General features: G+C 40.7%; 1 long non-coding RNA gene across 1 annotated transcript; it reads left to right on the top strand.

Moving 5' to 3' along the window:
• Window positions 1-2,845: 2,845 nt before the first annotated feature.
• LOC143333464 (uncharacterized) lies at window positions 2,846-3,598 on the top strand. Its single transcript, XR_013078280.1, has 3 exons — window positions 2,846-3,075; window positions 3,163-3,233; window positions 3,428-3,598. It is a non-coding gene; the product is annotated as an uncharacterized LOC143333464 (long non-coding RNA).
• Window positions 3,599-8,802: the final 5,204 nt, after the last annotated feature.

Below are 8,802 nucleotides of genomic sequence, written 5' to 3'. Positions count from 1 at the left end.
GACCTTGTGGCCTTACTGTAGAGTCAGACTGTGTATCCTGTTATATTTTGCTGTGTCTCTGAGTATCCGGTTCCAGAACAGCCGATCTGAGTTAGTTCAATCAACTCTGAGTATGTTCACCTTGATTTGCGTGTGTGCACAACCACTATAAAAAAGCCATCATCAATGGAGCTCCAATGCCACGAGTCACCATGACAACCGACAAAAAAAGATCAAGTTATTTTACCTCCAATAGAGTTGGAGGTCTTATTGCAGGCCTGCGGGTAGTATGAGCACATATTTCGGCGTAACTGTAACACCGCTGCAGCAGTGAAGGAGAGAGAAACTGTATGGGAGAAAAATGCTACCCGAGTCAATGTGTAAGTTTGAATGTACTATTCCACTGACTTAACACTCAACCCTACTTACGATCGTAGCATACAGTTATGAGTATAAATAGGAATAAAATCTGATTTTCATTTAGGTGCAATCCAACAGGGGAGAAACGAACTTGGAAGCAGCTAAAAATGAAATCTAAAAACATCATTCAAAAAGGTAAGGCATATTTTGCTAGGCTATGATTGTACCTCACTTTGATTTTAATTTGATATTTTTGAATTGACTTAGGCTATTAAACAAAGTAAATATTAATGCAGTGGCTACTTCAAGTATTAATTTAAACCCCTAACAAAATGTTGTTTTAACACGTCATCTTACTTAATACACCACTGAGTAGATTAACACTTGATACAATGTTTGTATACGTATTGAAGTCATTTACAATGTGACGATGTGTACACGAACACTCAATAAAATGCTAATTTAAAAGAAATTAACATTTGAGTTCTGCTCAGCCAACAGAAAGAAGGCAGAGGCCCGAAAAACGGGTGGAGGGCCACCTCCACCACCTCTGACAGAGACTGAGGAGCTGGCCCTCAGCCAAAACCATGACCGACGGTGGCTGAAGGCATCCCCGGGGGAAGCTCATCTGAACCTGTCACCCCCCAGGACACAAGTGCCTACATCGGATGTAAGTATACGCTTATGTCTTTTTAAAAAATACAACTTATATATAAAACTATATAAAATAGGGTTAGGCTTAGGGTAAAATATGTTAATGGTTGGAACTATATTACAAATCCTAACTAATCCTAATAAATACCATTTGATGAAAAGTGGTAGCGTTTGAACAGATATTCCTCTGGAGTGACGGGAAATCTAATCTGGGTCGGAAGATTCTCTTGCGACGTAAAGCATTTTGAATTATTATCAATCCGATTGGGACTGAATGGGCAATCCATGTCTAACAGCTTTCTTTGTGTGGGAGGAGACAGGTAAGAACTCAGGGTTTCTTATAGTAACCCTGCCAGCGAGCAGGTTATGTCCACGGAGTCTGTTACCATGGTGACTGACTCAGAGTTTCAGTTAGCTCTCTTTCTGGAATGGAAAGCTCAGAGTTTCCCTCATCTCAGGCTTAACTTACTCTGAGTTTTCACATAACCTGCTTTCTGGAATACCCCCCTGGTTGCCTTCACATTTATATGTATGTTGTAAGTGAAAAGACTCCCTGGACCATGTGCTCTCTCAGTTAATTTTCTTTCTTACCTACTCTTACTTTCCAAATAAATATGGTGAATCTGCCAAAGAGAACCCAAAGGGTACTTGCCACCCGACCACGCCCACCTTACCTGCTGGGTTAGGGGGCTGAAACTATAAATTGTTTGTTCACCCTTCCAGTCATCCTTTGCACTCCCTGCCAGTATATCCATGTATCCTGATTTGTGTGTGTCTTCAACGAACGTGAGTGGTCAATTAATCATTTTGATTGTTTCATTTGTATGCCTTTTGTGGTGGCTTTGCTGACATGTGCTCTGCTGCCCTAATCTCTTTGTTCCCAGACATACGTCAGGAGCCATGTAAGAAGATTGTTTGTTGCTTGACCGTTTTGGATTGTTTGGTTGTGGATTGTATATTCATACATAGACTTATTTATTGTTTCTTGTTTGATTGACCACTCCGTTGCTTAATTGTAATTGTATTGTCTCTTTTGTTTATCTCTTTTCTAAGGCACCACACCAAAAAAGCTGTGACGAAGACAAATAAAGAATCAAAAACATCAAAGATCAAATCAAAGATTAAAAAAAGCCACTGGTGTTGCATTGAAACCTGCCTTCTCCCTTGTATAATTCTATCACTCCACCTTGCCATTGACGTCTTCTGACTGAGACTCTGTTCGCTCACCACACACTCTCTCTCCCTGAACCACATCACCCCACTACAGTTCCTTCAGTAAGGTTTAAGTGCTTACTTAGCTGCTAAAGCTCAGTTCATATGGCAGTGAAAATGAATGTCAATGAGTTAAAAACACATTTCATAGTATGGATGTTATGTAATACTTAAGTTAAAAATGATTTCGAAAGAGTTAAAAAGTTATGGCTAAAAAAAAAAACCACTGTGGTCCTGAAACTGAAGCATATGTATTTTGTTTATGTTGTTGAAAATACTTAATACAAATGAGTGAAGATGAGAGCTGTGTGTCATCCTGCTCATTCTTCTCCCGCTACTATTCCCCTTGCTGAAGGGCACAACAAAAGCAATTTGCAAGGTGGTATTTCTAGTTATTTTTGAAAAAGTTTCTTATATTCATAGCCATCAAGTCTTGCCTTAGTGCATTAGCAAGCTAGCTATCACCAGATGCCAACAATGAAAAGTCCTAGGGCCCATTTCACAAAGGAGGTTCAACAAACTCTGTGTCTAATCCTGAACCCTGAGTTGATCTAGCCTGAGATAGGAAACTCCAAGTTTCCGGTTTCAGAACAGGTGATTTGAGTTAGTTCAATCAACTCAGAGTAGGTTAACTCAAAGTTAAGCGCGTGCACCACGACTATAAAAAGCCAACATCAATGGAGCCCCGATTCGACGAGTCACCATGGCAACAGGGAAGAGGAGGGCTGCGTTTTTTACCCCACTAGAACTCGAAATCTTAATGTGCTCATACGGCGAATTTGAACATGTTTTTAGAAAAAAGTGCAACACCGCTGCAGCTGCAAAAGAGAGGGAGACGGCGTGGGAGAACATTGCTGCTTGGGTCAATGAGTAAGTTTAAATTTAGTCCTTTGCAATCACAATAATATTACAAGGGAAAACTGCTTGAATGGTAGCTCATTAATTTATTTCATGTAGGTGCAATCCCGCGGGGGAGAAGCGCACTTGGCAGCCGCTAAAGATGAAATATAAAAACATTGTTCAAACAGGTAAGACCTCGGCATAATTTAATGGGGGTACCTCATTTTGATCATGTTTTACATTGTAAAGTAAATATTATGTGGCTGTTTGTGCAGTTGTTTTATCCCCAACATAATGCTGTTTTCACACACATGTCTTCTCATCTATATCATATTCTGTTAAATAATTAAGCCTATTTAAACTAACACAGACTTCTGCTCAGCCAACAGAAAGAAGGCAGATGCCCGTAAAACGGGTGGTGGCCCAGCACGGCCACCTCTAACGGAGGCAGAGGAGCTGGCCCTAAGCCAGAATTTAGGAAGGCCAGTGGCTGAGGGAATCCCTGGAGGGAGCTCATCTTCAGAGCTCACCCCCCAAGACACAAGTGCCTTTATAAAATGTAATATGCCTAGGTCTATATGTCTCTTTTAAGCCTATTCATAAAAATATTTATTTCCCTTTCATGTCTTTTTTTTTTTCTTTTGTCCCAGCAGATTCTGATGATGCTATCTGCCTGGTTGAGCCCCCTCACGCCACAACAGACTTTGCAACTGTAAGTAGGCAATACTCCAATGATTTTGCCAAATGGTAGTTTAAGTATACTGAAACATATCACTCATCTAGGATGAAGAGCACGAGGAAACTGTGTCTGCTGCCTTTACAGAGGGGGATCCAGAAAAGCCTATAGAGGTAACATCTTGATATGTTATGGATAGTTCTCTTCCCATTTACATTTGTTAACATTCTGGTGGAATATGAAGTATTAAGTCATTCTCATCCTTTTTAACAGGGCATGACTGGGCAGCAGCAGAAGAGTCCCTCAACTTCCACTGCACAGATTGACACAGTGAGATGGATGCTCAGTAAACACCAGAGGTTCATTCTGTGGAATTCATGTGCAACTGTATAATTTGATGCCCTCCTTATGTATTTCCAGTTACCAGTAAAAGAGATTTATAAAATTCACCTGCTGAAAAACATCCAAAAAACCAACAAAGAAATGCAATACTTGGACCGCCAGATTAGGAGGGCAGATCCAGAAATTGAAATACTGGAGCACAAATTAGAGGTGAATGCATGGTCACAGATGAATTATGTTAATTATGTTAACTATTGGAACATTAACTAAACTAGCTCTGGTATTTGTAGGAAATAAAGAAGACCAAATGAAGTGTGTATTGTGTCTTTATTTGACTGCTGTGGTGGTGGTGGTGGTGATGATGGTGACTCAGTCTCTGAAGTGACTATGGCATATGTTGTCTCTGACTACTCTGCCGTCCTGCATAGCTGGAGTAGGGGGTCATCATCAGGGTCTTCAATTTGTAGGGCAGGGTGTTGCTCTCCTCTAATAGTGGCAATATTATAAAGAACAACACATGCCACAATAATATCACAGGCCCTCTCAGGGGTCACCCTGAAGTGACGTAGTCACTGGAAACGGGCTTTCAGTAGGCCTATGGTCATCTCCACCCGGGCTCTCGTCCTGCAGTGAGCCCGGTTGAAGTTCTGTTGAGGGAGTGGTTCAGGGTCAGGGTAAGGGGTCAGCAGCCTAGGTTGGCATGGGTAACCTCTGTCACTCAGCAGAAGGCCATCAGACTCTCCTGTAATGTGTAGTGGACACATCAGAGTATATTAAAGGAGGGAGACAAGTGAATTATATTGTGCAAATCTTTAGGCTGCTTACCACGTTGCAGTCTGTTGCTCAGGTTAGACTCGCGATAAATCCTTGAGTCATGAACAGACCCAGGCCACTTGGCCTCCACATTGGAAATTAGATTTGCCGCGTCACATATGATCTTGACAGTGCAGAGAATGACAGATGTTGAACTATGATGCAGTATTTAACATTTTGAAACAGTGGTCATTCTACATGTACCTGCACATTTATGCTGTGAATGGACTTCCTATTCACATAATTGGCTTCATTATGTGAGGGAGCCGTGATGGGGATGTGTGTGCCATCTATGCAGCTAATCACACTGGGAAATCCTAGAAGAAATGAAAATTACTAATCCCAGTCTGAGGTTGCAGCACAATCTCATTAACGGAATATAATTTAAAATTCATTTGGATCTCTACATCATTCACCTGCAATCCTGTGGAACTCCTCCTTGATGACTCTGACGGGTTTATGTCCAGGGAAAACCACAAGGGTGGGTAATAGCCGTTTCAGGGGAGGCAAACTTTTCTGACCGCCCTGCATACAGTTGCCTTACTCAAGTGCTCTGCATCTCCGACATTAAACAAAAAACTACCATTTGCAAAGGAACGCAGCGCAACACACAATATCTGCTGGGATGTGAGAGCATGACTACGGCTGGTAATGTTGCAAATGTAAGGACAGATTAGGTTATGTATGTAGATGATGGACTGTGACGTGAAACGGTACCGTTCAAAAAGATAATTGTCTGGAAATGCCAGAACATCTATGCGCGGTCTGATAACCATCTCTTGACGAATATTTAGTTTCCTGCACAGTAATGCTGCACCTTCCACGGGATCGTTGTCAAAAGGACATGCCATGTAAGTGAAAAAAAGTGCCTACTGACTGATTTTTTAAAATAACAGACAGCAGAACTATGTCATCCCAAAACTCGCCTGCTGACTGAATGAATGAGGAAATCAAATACCATGTGTAGCTGACAGAGGGCGGAGACAGAGAGAAACTCGAGGTTCATTGAGAAGAGAAGAGAAAAACCTGGTCCCGACCAGGTTAAGTTCATAGAGTCTGTTACTATGGTAACTAACCGAGAGCTTAAGTTACCTCTCTCTGTGAAACAGAGTTAGCCCTCTTTCTCTGGTTTGAGTTACCTCCCTTTGTGAAATGGAAAACTCCGAGTTTCCTTCATTTCAGGCTTAACAAAGTTTTCACCAAACCTGCTTTGTGAAACGGGCCCCTGGTGTGCTTGCTATCTCTCTTGTTCTCTCTTTCTTTCTCTTTCACACATATTAATTTCGTTGGTGTTAATGCATGATAGGAATGAGAGATAACAAGATCTCTGTGTTTTTATAATTATTATTGAAAAAAAGAAAAAGAAAATCTTAGTTAACATTTGGGGTTGTAGCCTTGGAAAAAGTCCCATTTGAAACGACACTTGCCAATGTCTACACAGCATTACTCACCACCATCACAGACACCACTGAACTTATATATGCCACAGCAACAGAAGTCCTAGAGATACTTGAGAATCAGATCAAGAAGGCAACATGCAGAGAGTGCCCACCATGGTGAAAAAGGTTGGAAGCCAAGCTGCTCCCAGCTGCAAGGGAATAGCAGCACAAGGACAGACCCACCCAGATCTGAGACTGAGCAATATGAATATATTGCTTGGCAGCACAAGTGAGTGAGCGGCTAACAACAGGCACCTACTCACAGTGGCTAACACATGACAGGATAATCCTGATCATGGAGGATCCTCTCAAGGGTACAACACCTTCAAACTACCTGCTGATAACTTGCCACTCCATGGCATGGCAGCGTCTCTTAGGCATCATTTCTTCACTGTATTGTTATGCATATGGCATTAAAGAACTTGAAACTAGAAACTCAGATCAAGGCACCAAACTTCAGCAGCATCTGAACCAGCTGTCAACAGAAACAAAGAAAATTAACTGTCAGCCTAAATGGTATGGCTCGGTGCGCAGACCTACAGTATGAAAAGAAACTTGGAAAACAAAAACACAGTCTGACAGTGAGAATATTTGTAATCAGTATAATGAGTGAATGAGCACAGATTTCAGACAAAAGTTCAAATTTATCTTGTTGGGTTTGACCATACCCTGTACAATAAACAGACATACATTACAGAATGTAATTGGCCAGTTTCCAAGAAGTGGACGTACCATGTTTTGTTTGTGCCTTATGCTTGACATGTAATAAACAATCTGTGCGTGTGTTGTTTAGGCATGTATTTAAATGCAGCGGACGTTACTAACAGACAAGGAAAGAGAAAATCTGGCCCTCTGTTATCAAAACAGACTCTCACCAGTCATGTTACCTTACAACTGTGGATGGTACAAGGACATTCTTGGGTTACACAAATGCAATGAAAGATCACAGGATGAGGACACATAAAATCACTTGAAAAGACCAAATCGTTGCAATTCCCCCTTTTGACATGATTTTATTATGTCAATTCAAAGGATGGATTTTATGTATTCGTGTCGTATAATGCCAATAAAATAATAAACTAATGGTAAATCAATCTCATCATCAGAAGCTTAAGGTCTTCATACAGTGATCGTCTATATCCAACTGACAATGACTTAAGTATAATTTAATTAGCACAATAAATGAAAACAGACATGAATAACAAATGATATGACAAGTAATGTGGATAATATAATGTGTCACAATGCTAATGCTGTCTAATGCTACTTGAGATTTTGATAGTCTATGACATTAATTCTTTATCCAAAGGCAGCATAGAAGATGCCTACATTTTTTGCCATCGGCTGCCACGAGTGGGTCCCAGACTGTCTGTTCAGAACTGTGCTACAGTTAAACGGGGAGAACCAGTCAAACTGCGGTGGACAGCCAGTGGAGGACAGACATACTTTAGCACCCTGGGCCCTCTAGTGTCAGTAACAGCAGAGGAGTGCCGCATTTAGTGGCTATGTAACCCAAATAGATGGGTGAGGCCAGCTGCAGGACTTCGGTCCACGTTGCAACTAGTAATAAAGTAGAAAAACACATTATGCTTAAAAAGGAATTTGACTGTAACTCTTAAAGGTTATATTTCTAAATGTGATAAAAAATTAAATATATGAAAATTGAAATTACAAAAAAGAAAAATACATTCAAAATAGAGCAATTTAAGTGTTGTGTTTGTCAGCCTATATGTGAGCAATTATGTGTAAGCTGTCCTTCATTGCATTAACCGGCAGCAAGCAATTCTTCATTGCACAAGCATGTGGAAATGATAAATTGAGGTAACAGGTAAATTCAAGTAAAGAAATGATTGAAATGATGAATTGGAATGCTAAGGTAAGTAATAAAATAATTCAAACATTAGAATAATATAATAAGTAAAATAGTAAAATGATTAGAGTAATGAAACACATCAAATAATAAACAGCTGAACTAATACAAAAGTGAAATAGTAAATGACAATAGTACTCAGTCCCTTCAAATGATAAATGATTGAAATAATAAGCCATATTAAACCATAATAAAGAAAGTAAAAGGATAAACTGATTGACATAATATAGTCAAGTCAAACATTAAAATGACTGAAATAAAGTAAGTCAAATAATAATCTGATTGTAATAATAGAAAATATCAATAATAAAAGAATTATAATAATAAAGTAAGTAAACTGATCATCCATCCATCCATTTTCACCCGCTTTATCCGGGGCCAGATCGCGGGGGCAGCAGTCAGAGCAAGGATGCCCAAACTTCCCTCTCCCTGGACACTTCCTCCAGCTCATCCGGGGGGATCCCGAGGCGTTCCCAGGCCAGCCGAGTGACATAGTCACTCCAGCATGTCCTGGGTCTTCCTCGGAGCCTCCTCCCGGAGGGGCATGCCTGGAACACCTCCCTAGGGAGGCGTCCAGGGGGCATCCGGTAGAGATGCCCGAGCCACCTCAGCTGACT

The sequence above is a fragment of the Chaetodon auriga genome, chromosome 16, assembly GCF_051107435.1.
Source record: "Chaetodon auriga isolate fChaAug3 chromosome 16, fChaAug3.hap1, whole genome shotgun sequence".
Classification (NCBI taxonomy): Eukaryota; Metazoa; Chordata; class Actinopteri; order Chaetodontiformes; family Chaetodontidae; genus Chaetodon; species Chaetodon auriga.
This window is presented reverse-complemented; position numbering and strand designations above follow the sequence as displayed.